Consider the following 12,571-nt stretch of genomic DNA (forward strand, 5'->3'; position numbering starts at 1 on the left):
ACTGGTTGGATCTCCTTGCTGTCCAAGGAACATTCCAGAGTGTTTTCCAACACCACAGTTCAAAAGCATCAATTCTTAGGCAATCAGCTTTCCTTATAGTCCAACTCACATCCATACATGACTATCTCACATCCATACATGACTACTGAGTGGATAGCTTTGACTTGATGGACCTTTGTTGGCAAAGTAATGTCTCTGCTTTTTAATATGCTGTGCAGGTTGGTCACAGCTTTTCCTCCAAGGAGCAAGTGTCTTTTAATTTCATGTCTGCTGTCACCATCTGCAGTGATCACTGTTTCCATTGCTTCCCCTTCTATTTTCCATGAAGTGATGGGGCCAGATGCCATGATCTTCGTTTCCTGAATGTTGAGTTTTAAGCCAACTTTTTCGCTCTCTTTCACTTTCATCAAGAGGCTCTTTATTTCTTCTTTGCTTTCTGTCGTAGGTGTGGTGTCATTTGCCTATCTGAGGTTATTGATATTTCTCCCGGCAATCTTGATTCCAGCTTGTACTTCATCCAACCCAGCATTTCTCATGATGTCCTCTGCATATCAGTTAAATAAACAGGGTGACAATATACTGCCTTGATGTACTCCTTTCCTGATTTAAAACCAGTCTGTTGTTCATGTCTGGTTCTAACTGTTGCTTTTTGACCTGCATACAGATTTCTCAAGAGGCAGGTCAGGTGGTCTGGTATTCCCATCTCTTTCAGAATTTTCCACAGTTTGTTGTGATCCACACAGTCAAAGACTTTGGCATGGTCAATAAAGCAGAAGTAGATGTTTTTCTGGAACTCTCTTGCTTTTTCGATGACCCAGTGGATGTCGGCAATTTGATCTCTGGTTCCTCTGCCTTTTCTGAATCCAGCTTGAACATCTGGAAGTTCATGGTTCACATACTGTTGAAGCCTGGCTTGGAGAATTTTGAGCATCACTTTGCTAGCTTGTGAGATGAGTGCAATTGTGTGGTAGTTTGATCATTCTTTGGTATTGCCTTTCTTAGGGGTTGAAATGAAAACTGACCTTTTCCAGACCTGTAGCCACTGCTGAATTTTCCAAATTTGCTGGCATATTGAGTGCAGCACTTTCACAGCATCATCTTTTAGGATTTGAAACAGCTCCACTGGTATTCCATCACCTCCACTAGCTTTGTTCATAGTGATGCTTCCTAAGGTCCACTTGGCTTCACATTCCAGGATGTCCGGCTTTAGGTGACTGATCACACCATCATGATTATCTGGGTCATTACGATCTTTTTTGTATAGTTCTGTGTATTCTTGCTATCTCTTCTTAATATCTTCTGCTTCTGTTAGGTCCATACAATTTCTGTCCTTTATCGTGCCCATCTTTGCATGAAATGTTCCGTTGGTATCTCTAATTTTTTTGAAGAGATCTCTCTTCTTTCCCATTCTGTTGTTTTCCTCTATTTCTTTGCATTGATCACTGAGAAAGGCTTTCTTATCTCTCCTTGCTAGTCTTTGGAACTCTGAATTCGAATGAGTATATCTTTCCTTTTCTGGTTTGCCTTTTGCTTCTCTTCTTTTCACAACTATTTGTAAGGCCTCCTCAGACAACCATTTTGCCTTTTTGCATTTCTTTTTTGGGGATGGTCTTGATCACTGCCTCCTGTACAATGTCACAAACCTCCATCCATAATTGTTCAGGCACTCTGTCAGATCTAATCTCTTGAATCTATTTGTCACTTCCAATGTATTTTGTTTTTCTTTATCACATGAGTGCTCAATAGAATACTTCATTCAGGGAAATGGGGTCTAAGATTTCTCATACTTCATCTCACTAGTGAAGCAGTTGTCAATTCTCATCCACTAGTGTCCAAAAGCCGCCCCACAAACAGTCCCCCTGTATATTGAAAGATGACCTTGGCTAAAGGAAGAGAAGTGTTCTCCTTGGTTCAGTAGGGAGTCTAAGAACTATGTCCTACAGTGATTTGGGCTGTTCAGAGTCAAAAGCAATTTTTGCATCAATAGAGAACTGTTAGTTGAAATCTTTACCTGTTCCATGTTTCCTAACTCAATAATTTTGTGTTAACAGTACAGCTTTCTGCCCCTAAATACGGGGGATGTTTGTGCTGCTAGTTAACCAAAATTAGAAAGATCCAAAGAGCCTGAAGAGTGGCCAGAGAAAGTCTCTGATGGTCTCTGAACTCAGGCTACTGTCTCTCACAGCCCCTCCCTTCCCTGGGCAGACAGGACCCTTCCTCAACTCACTCCCCTTCACAGAAGGAGCATATTCCCACAACATTTGTCCTTCAAATGTTCAGACTCTAGCTTTTGAAAACTTACTGAGTAACCCAAAGCACCTTGCAATATCCTTATAGGGCCAGTCATAATTTACCAAAACTTTCCTAGTGCAAGCAGACGCCTCTGATGTAAGGGTTGGCTCTGTCAGGCTCCAACAGTGGAAGAGAGGAAATAACCATGAAGTTCAGGAACAGAAAAAACAGTTTCCCTTCCTTCAGGAGAAAGAAAAATCCCAACACCGTTTTCAGTTTAAACTGAGCAATGGAACAAGACATGAGACTGCAATGTTTGTCTCCTTCACAAGCCTTTATTTATCCTTGTTTGTACTAACGTTCTCAGTGAATGTTGTTTTAGCTATTAACTCAAAAAGCTCAAAAGTGTTCAGCTGGGTGAAATCTTTGAAACCAAATAATAGTGAAGCATTTGGGTGTTTGATTTTTGTTTTACTCTTCACATCTCAAAATGCAAAGATTGAAACTCCAAACCCTGCAAGTGATTTTTATAAACAGAGCCAAAATTGAGGCATCATCCCCCACTCCTTTTCAGAGAATGTGTTGCGAAGTCACAATATGTTGGTGAGCTCTGGTGTGGAATCCATCTTACTAAGATCAATGGCAAATTTGTTTTTGGAAATTATTCTGAGTTACCTATCTATGCTTCTGAAGCCTTTTTTTCAGGTCTTTTGGGAAATAGTAAATGCCTCAAAACTCTTGAAAGAGAGTGACATTTTAATTTGTATGCCTCCCTTGTTGAATATTCTAGGACACTGAGCACAAATATTAGAGAAGAAAGCAGCAGTGACTAGAAAGAGTGTCAAGACAGGGTGTTTTTTTTTGTTTTGTTTTTAAAGAAAGGAGAAGTTAAAAACACACAAGTAAGCAAACCTGTTATCTGTGGCTATGGTTAATGTTTGCTTCCAACACTTCCAAATGACTATCTTTTGGCCTGTTTTTAAGTTACACTTTAATAATATGTTTACTCTTTTTAATCCGTTCTTTAAAATGTTTAAAATAAAAGACATGCTTGCATGAGAATATTGTTTCATTTGTCTTCTCTTTGTGTTTGAAAGAGAAAGTCCTGGATAACACTATTCAATTTAGGGGAGCAGAAGGCAGAACATGCCATACAGACCCATATCTACAAGAAAGCATTTTACATGGTTTCCTTGTTTAGTTAGAAATTTTTAAGGCTTTAGGGTTGGCCAAAAAATTCATTTGGGTTTTTCTGCACAATGGTATAGAAATATTTTGAGGGTAGAAAAATCTAACAGCTTCTATTGACTGTACTGTATTTCTGTTTGGCACTGGAAATATAATTAACATTACCCTTTCTGAGTTTCCTTTTCATGCTTCAGTTTAGATTTTGGGTGGTAAATGCTTTACATTAGCCATCAAATGGGAAAGTACATGTCCTCAGTTTCCAAAGAGCACATGAAAGTTGAACCTTAAAAAATAAAAAGGTGTCAATTCACGAAATGTCCAGAATGGGTAAATCTATAGAGACAGAAAGGTTAGTGGTTGCCTAGAACATGGAATTGCCTGGAAAATCCCATGGACAGAGGAGCCTGGTAGGCTTCAGTCCATGGGGTCGCGAAGAGTTGGACATGACTGAGCGACTTCACTTTCACGCATTAGAGAAGGAAATGGCAACCCACTCCAGTGTTCTTGCCTGGAGAATCCCAGGGACAGTGGAGCCTGGGGGGCTACCTTCTATGGGGTCGCACAGAGTCGGACACGACTGAGTGACTGAACTGAACTGATGTGGCCTGTGGGGTACAGGAGGATTTGTGTGAGGGGTGGTGTGGATGATGCTGTGTGTGAATACATGTTAGTTCTGCATTTACCACTTTTGTCATAGCCTGCCTCAGGGAGGGAATTAAAGTCACACAGTACTCAAAATATTCAAGGGTAGGATAATTTTTTAAAAGATTTCCTTGAATATCGACTGGACATTTGATAAGGAATTGATGTAAACAATTTTAAGAAATGATAATGGTATCATGATCATATTTTTAAAATAGCCCTTATCTTTCTGAGATACCTGCTGGAATATTCATAAGTAAATATTCATAAATAAAACAATATTATAAAATACAACAATAGTATATTTTGGATTTGCTTCAAAAATTTAGGCAAAGAGGAAATAGGTGGGTGTAGAGGATGAAATAAGACTGGCCAAGGACCATTAATTGTTGTAAGTGAGTGCAACAAGTGAAGGAGTTCATTATAAAGTTCTGTCTGTTTTTATAAATGGTTGATGTTTTCCATGCCAAAAAAGTTTAAGCATTTAGAAGAAACATTTTCACAAACATTTAGAACAAAAGTTAGGGCTCATGACCAAAGATACTAAAAAGGGGGCCTTTACTAGAAATGAAACACTTGCCAAAATAACATTCTAGTATTACAATAAAAGAACAGTTGTCAAACATGAATGGAAATGCTACTCCATAATCAAGTTCAAGTGTATGACAGTATTCCAGCAGTGTCTACCTCTGTCACCCATTTCAAAGGGAGTTGACCCAAATAGGAAGTGGCCCAGCTGAGGCTAATTGGGAGTAGCAGGCTGATGCCTGGCAGTACAGAGAGCACTGGCCTGGTGTCCTCTTGGACTGCCCACGCTGCCAATCCAAGAGAAGTTTCCCAGCTGAGAGCAGGAAGAAAGGATTTAAGAAAAGAACGGAAAAACAACCTTTTTTTAGATTGGAAATTATTCTGTTCTTTTTTTAAAAAAAACAGGAAGGACAGACATTAAAATTAAATTCTTCCCTACCTCAATAACATAAATATCTTTGCTCATAAAATTTTTTATTCCTTAACTTCTCATTCATGCAGTTTGACCTTTCTATAGTGTGACACACATTAGGGTTTCAACTGACTAGCATGCAACCAATCAGGGCCTTCTGTTAACTGGAAGAATACATTCTCTGTTCAAGAGAACGTTCAGACTGATAGCCAAAAAGAGTATCAGAGGATTTGTCCTATTTCTCAGAGAAGCTGTGTACATTTTACACCTAATTTGCAGCCATAGTTACAGTGTTTTATTTATAACTATACTATAGATCAGGAGTCTCTTTCTATAAAAGTCAGATAGTAGATTTTAGGCTCTGTAGGCCCAATGATCTCAGCTGCAGCTACTCGACTCTGCCATTACAGCGGCTTCAGACAGTATGTGAACAAATAGTATGGCTGGGTTCCAATCAAACTTGATTTATAAAAACAGCTGGTGGTCCAGATTTGACCTGCAGGCCATTGTTCACTAACCCCCAATAAACTTTATCAATAATGGGCTTGTGTTAGTACCCTATCAGCACTGTAACAAATTATCACAAACATAATAACTTGAAACAACACTGATTTCTTGTATTACAGTTCTGGAGATCGGAAGTCTGAGCTGGGTCTCTCTGGGCTAACATCAAGGAAGTGGGAGGACTGTGTTCCTTCTAGAGCCACTGCAGGAGCACCCCTTTCCTCCTCATTTCCAGTTTCTTCAGGCTGCCATCATTCCTTGGCACAAGCCCCCTCCTCCCTCCTCAAAGCTAGCAATGGTGGTCAGTCTTTCTCACATTACATCACTCTAAAGCTCTTCTGACTATATCTCTTCCACGTTTAATGATCCTGTGATTACACTGAGCCCACTTGGATAATCTAGGAGAATCTCACTGTGCAGTCTGCTTATTCAGTTCAGTTCAGGCGCTCAGTCGTGTCCGACTCTTTGCGACCCCATGAATCACAGCACACCAGGCCTCCCTGTCCATCACCACCTCCCGGAGTTCACTCAAACTCATGTCCATCGAGTCAGCCATCTCATCCTCTGTAGTCCCCTTCTCCTCCTGCCCCCAATCCCTCCCAGCATCAGAGTCTTTTCCAGTGAGTCAACTCTTCGCATGAGGAGGCCAAAGTACTGGAGTTTCAGCTTTAGCATCATTCCTTCCAAAAAAAATCCCAGGGCTGATCTCCTTTAGAATGGACTGGTTGGATCTCCTTGCAGTCCAAGGGACTCTCAAGAGTCTTCTCCAACACCACAGTTCAAAAGCATCAATTCTTCGGCACTCAGCCTTCTTCACAGTCCAACTCTCACATCCATACATGACCACAGGAAAAACCATAGCCTTGACTAGACGGACCTTAGTCGGCAAAGTAATGTCTCTGCTTTTGAATATGCTATCTACGTTGGTCATAACTTTTCTTCCAAGGAGTAAGCGTCTTTTAATTTCATGGCTGCAATCACCATCTGCAGTGATTTTGGAGCCCCAAAAAATAAAGTCTGACTCTGTTTCCACTGTTTTCCCATCTATTTCCCATGAAGTGATGGGACCGGATGCCATTAGCCTCCTTAATTTCATCTCAATCTTAAGTCCCCTTTGCCATGTAACATAATACATTTACAGATTCTGGGAATTAGAACACGGACATCTTTGGGGTAGTCACTATTTTCTTTATCACAGGGCCTAATAGGAAACAACCTGGTTAGGTTTTTGCTCATTCTTGGCAGTTGGCTCAGGTCTTTGGGAAGAATGAGGGTACATTAGTAGAGGAAGACTAACATTTCTGGCTTTAAAAACAGGACAGCTCATTTACTGTGATACAGAGGACTGTGTATATCAGAGCACACTGAGGGAGCAGCACAGGACACAGCTGAGAGCGTGGGCTCTTGAGTATAGTGTTTCACATCCCTGCTCCAGCACTTGTGAGACTTTGAATCAATTACTTGCCTTCTTTGCAATATCAGTTTCTGGACTTCCCTGCAGGCTCAGACAGTAAAGCATCTGCCTACAACGCGGGAGACCCGGTTTGATCCCTGGGTTGGGAAGATCCCCTGGAGAAGGAAATGGCAACCCACTCCAGTTCTCTTGCCTGGAAAATCCCATGGATGGAGAATCCTGGTAGACTACAGTCCGTGGGGTTGCAAAGAATTGGACATGACTGAGCGACGTCACTTTTTCTTTTCATGGATTGAATGGGAATGGTAACAGCTCCCTTGAAGGGTATTGTACATATGAAATGAGATTAAATGCGAAGCAACCAGCATAATGCCTAGCCTACAATTTAATGCTATTTCTGCAGAACTATGGCGTTCTACTTTGAGTCCAGCCAGGTCCCTCTGAACACAGTGGCCACATGGAGAAAGCATGCTATGGCCTAATTTGCCTGGAAGGCCAATTTTGGTTCTGCCCCCACTACAGCATTGTAATTGGGTCCTAATGATGAAATCTAAAGCAACGTTCATAGGACCTTAAAATAACAGTGTACATAAGCCACCTAGTTAATAAAAACCTTCTTACCTCAAAATATTTACTCTTCAAGTACTCTGGGAAATCATTCACTGGGGACACTGCTGAGGGCTTGATAAGTGGAGTGCTCATCATATGTTAAAAATAGATGTCAGAAGGCCATTCAATAAATGCAACAGGTTTTATAGTCTTAAGTGATATTAAATAGCTTTAGCGAGGGTATAGGATAAAGTTCTTCAAATACAAAAGCAGAATTATTTTCCTCATTTTGAGAGTCAGTCATGTGATTTTCCCCCAATTTTTCAAATCTTTTTTATTTTTTAAATTATGAAAGTGTGATAACACATTTAGAGGAAACTTGGAAAATACAGAACAAAGTTACATAGAGTTCTACTATATATTGCAATTTTTAAAGTAATAAATGAAGATTTTCAATTGGAGTTTCAATATCAAACTCTCTTAATAGAATGAATAGACAGAAAAGTCGACCTGAAAAGCACTGTGAACCAATTCAACATAATTAATACGTATACAATTTTCACACAACAGCAGGATACAAATTCTATTCAAATTCCCATAGACTATAAACCAGGAGACACTGGACCATACCCAGGGACATAAAACAAGGTGCAAAAACTTCATGGTTGAAAGGTATTGAAATCATACAGAGTCTGTTCTCTTATCACTGTGGAATTATGTTAGAAATCAGTATCAAAATATATTTGACAATGACCCACATATTTTCAAGTGCAATGTGACATTTACCAAGAGAGATCTTTGACTTAGCCATTGAAAGCCTCAGTAAACTTAGAAGACTGAAAAAAACACAGAGAATTACAGAGAAGGAAGCATTAAAATGGGAAATTAATATCAAAGATACTTTAAAAACCCCGTGTGTTTGGAAATTAAATGTTGACTTTTAAATAATGGGTGTATCTAAGAAGCCGTAACAAGGAAAATTAGAAACTATTTGTAACAGAATAAAAATGGGAAAAGAATTTATCAGAATTTGTTGTGTTCAACTGAAGCTGTTCAATGCAACTAAATACAGTGTGGAATCTTGAAAAGATATGAAAACCAATAATGGACACTAGCATAAATGTGAAATTTGAACACAAATCTGTACTTTAGCTAATAATACTGTGTGCTGTGCTGTGTGCACAGTTGCTCAGTCGTGTCCAACTCTTTGTGATCTTATGGACTGTAGCCCGCCAGGCTCCTCTGTCCATGGGGATTCTCCAGGCAAGAACACTGGAGTGGACTGCCATGCCCTCCTCTAGGGGATCTTCCCAAACCAGGGATAGAACCCAGGTCTGCTGCACTGCAGGGGGATTATCACGTTAATTTCTTTCTTTCTTTCTTTTTATAACAACATAGTATTTCTTTAAATTCTCAGAATTGGATTAGAAGTTGCAAAGCTCATTCAAAATTTTTTTTAAAAATTATTAAAACAATAAGCTTTCTAGGTTTTTAGCAATAATACTAGATGCCAGAATACATGGAACTATATCAAAGTTTTGAGTAAATGTAAATTAGAAGTCTAGCACTTTATTCATACTTAGTGAAACAAGTGGAGCCAGAATGTCATACATTTTTTGGCTAAGCAAAAATTCAAAGTTTTCTAAAATATATATATTATGCATACTATATATATATGTATACAAAAGCTTTTCTACTAGCTTAAGGGGAAAAAAAAAGAGAAATTGGAAAACAAACTAAATGAAATGGGAGCACTGAATATGAAATAGAAAAAGTGGAACAGACTAGATAAAAGATCATCATTATAGTTGAATTGTTTTTAAACGTGACTGCTCTTTAGAATCACAGAGCTTTGGAGAAAAAAGCAATACCTGCGTGTTTGTATTTTTCAAAAAATTCCATAGTGATTCTAATGTGCATCTGGATTTTAAAAAGTGATTACAGGTTTTTCTATTAAATGGTAATTTTAGTGGTACAGAATTCTGTTATTTTCTGTTGATCAACCATGATACAATGGTATTAAAATGAATAATAAAAAATAAAAAATTTTTAATTAAAAAAGGAATAAGTTACATAATCACAATAGTAAAAGATGCTTATCAGTTTTCACAATCAATAGTCAGATAAAAAATAAAAGATAATTACAATTACAAGCCACAATGGAAACATGATTAACCTAACAATATAAAATAATTACATACAATATGGGGCATTAAGTAAGACTGATGGGGTAAGTGGAAGTGCATACATGAATATGTTTTCATCCACCCAGCCAGTCTATGTCTTTTGGTTGGTGCATTTAATTCACTTATATTTAAGGTAGTTATCGACATATATGATGCTATCGCTATTTTCTTAATTGTTTTGGGTTTATTTTGTGTAGATCTTTTCCTTCTCTTGTGTTTCTTGCTTAGAGACGTTCCTTTTTCATTTGTTGAAAAGCTGGTTTGGTGGTGCTGAATTCTCTTAACTTTAGCTTGACTAAAGCCTTTTGATTTCTCCATCAAATCTCGAGTCTTCCTGGGTAGAGTATTCTTGATTGTAAATTCTTCCCTTTCATCACTTTAAATTTATCATGCCATTCCCTTCTGGCTTGTAGAGTTTTTGTTGAGAAATCAGCTGATAACTTTATGGGAGTTGCCTTGTATGTTATTTATCATTTTTCCCTTGTTTCTTTTAATGTTTTATCTTTGTCTTTAATTTTTGTCAGTTTGATTATGTGTCTCAGTTTGTTCTGCCTTGGGTTTATCCGGCCTGGGACTCTCTGTGCTTCCTGGACTTGGTTGACTATTTCCTTTGCCATGTTAGGGAAGTTTTCAGCTATTACCTCCTCAAATATTTTCTCAGGTCCTTTCTCTCTCTCTTCTTCTGGGACCCCTATAATGCGAATGTTGGTGTGTTTAATGTTGTCCCAGAGGTCTCTTAGGCTGTCTTCCTATTTTTTCATTCTTTTTCCTATTTTCTGTTTTGTGGCAGTGATTTCCACCATTCCATCTTCCAGGTTACTTATCCATTCTCCTGGCTCAGTTATTCTGTCATTGATTGCTGCTAGTGTATTGTTCATCTATGTTTCTTTGTTCTTTAGTTCTTCCAGTTCTTTGGTAAACATTTCTTGCATCTTCTCCATTCTTTTTCTGAGATCCTGGATCATCTTCACTATCATCTTGAATTCTTTTTCTGGGAGGTTGTCTATCTTCACTTCATTTAGTTGTTTTTCTGAGGTTTTATCTTGTCCCTTCATCTAGGACATAACTCTCTGCCTTTTTATTTGGATTAACTTTCTGTGATGTGGTTTTCATTCTGGCAGCTTCAGGATTGTGATCCTTCTTGCTTCTCCTTTCTGCCCTCTGGTGGATAAGGCTAAGAGACGTGTGTAAGCTTCCTGATGGGCGAGACTGGCAGTGGGAGAAACTGGGACTTGCTCTGGTGGGCAGGGCCATGCTCAGGGAAACTTTAATCTGATTGTCTGCTTATGGCTGGGGCTGCGCTTCCTCCTTGTTAGTTGTCTGGCCTGAGGTGACCCAGCCCTGGAGTCTACAGGCTCTATGGTGGGGCTAACGGTGACCTCCATGAGAGCTCACACCAGGGGGCACCTCTCAGGACTGTTGCTGCCAGTGCCCTCATCCCCACAGCAAGCCACTGCCATCCCATGCCTCCACAGGAGAGCCTCCAACACTAGCAAGTAGGCCTGGTTCAGTCTTCTCTGTGGTCACTGCTCCTTTCCCCTGGGTCCTGGTGTGTGCAAGATTTTGTTTGTGCCCTCCAAGGGTGGAGTCTTTGTTTCCACCAGTCCTATGGAAGTCCTGTAATCAAATCCCAGTCAGTTCAGTTCAGTCGCTCAGTCGTATCTGACTCTTGGAGACCCCATGGGTCCCACTGGCTTTCAAAGTCAGATTCCCTGTGGATTCCTAGTCCTTTTGCTAGCTTCCCAGGCTGGGAAACTTGATGTGGGGTTCAGAACCTTCACAACAGTGGTAGAGCTTCTTTGGTATTATTGTTCTCCAGTTTGTGGGTTGTCCACCCGATGGGTATGGGGTTTGATGTCATCATGATTGCACCTCTCCTACCATCTCGCAGTTCTTCTTTGTCTTTGGACATGGGGTATCTTTTTTTGATGGGTTCCAGCATTCTCCTGTTGATGGGTGTTCAACAGCTAGTTGTGATTTTGGTGCTCTTGCAGGAGCAGATGAGTGCACGTTTCACCATCTTGAACCAATCCCTTCATGCTGCTGCTGCTAAGTCACCTCAGTTGTGTCTGACTCTGTGTGACCCCATAGACGGCAGCCTACCAGACTCCCCCATCCCTGGGATTCTCCAGGCAAGAACACTGGAGTGGGTTGCCATTTCCTTCTCCAAATGTTTTTAATAAACAAAGTTTCAGCATGTTTTTGTGCATCGTACATGTCCTCTGCCAGTAAGGTATTTGTTAAAAATCTCGTTGGCATCTTTTGGCATTTTATAAAATCTGTAAAAAGGGCAAAATTAGTTGCCCAAGACTACCAAAAAAAAAAAAAATCCCTACTAACGGCAAACCAGAGAAATTTTGGCTGGCAAACCAGCCCCAGACACAAAGGCCAAAGAGAGACCTAAGAAAGAGGCAGCCCACTCCAGATTGACGGGTGGCAAGTTTCGTAAGCAAGGGAATTTATCCATGAGGCTTATCTTGGGCCACCTCAAGACAAGTTGATCTCCACAGCTGTCAACCAGAATCTAAAAGTATATAGGCACCTTCACCAGATTCTGTCATATACACAATCCAGATGGTCTCATCATCATGTGGGTATATCAAGGCTTGTATCCTTTGCGCAACTTCTTGGAGTGAGAAAGGCAAGTGGAACACACATTCCAAGTGCAGGGGAGGAAGTCAGGAGCTCCCAATTGCCCAGATCCTGGTCAACCATCAGTCACATCTTCTTGATGACCACCTCCAATAAGAAAGGAATCCTAAATCCCATTTTGATGCCCCAATGACTGACATTCCCTTGTAGCATTAAATGAAAACCAAATCATTCCCTCATAGAGAACTTCCATAATAACAGGAGAAATATTGACATATCGCATCTGGGTCATTTTTTTGTGGTCTAAGTATCAAAATTGGAAGC

This window comes from Oryx dammah, unplaced genomic scaffold (assembly GCF_014754425.2).
Source record: "Oryx dammah isolate SB20612 unplaced genomic scaffold, SCBI_Odam_1.1 HiC_scaffold_23, whole genome shotgun sequence".
NCBI classification, from domain to species: domain Eukaryota; kingdom Metazoa; phylum Chordata; class Mammalia; order Artiodactyla; family Bovidae; genus Oryx; species Oryx dammah.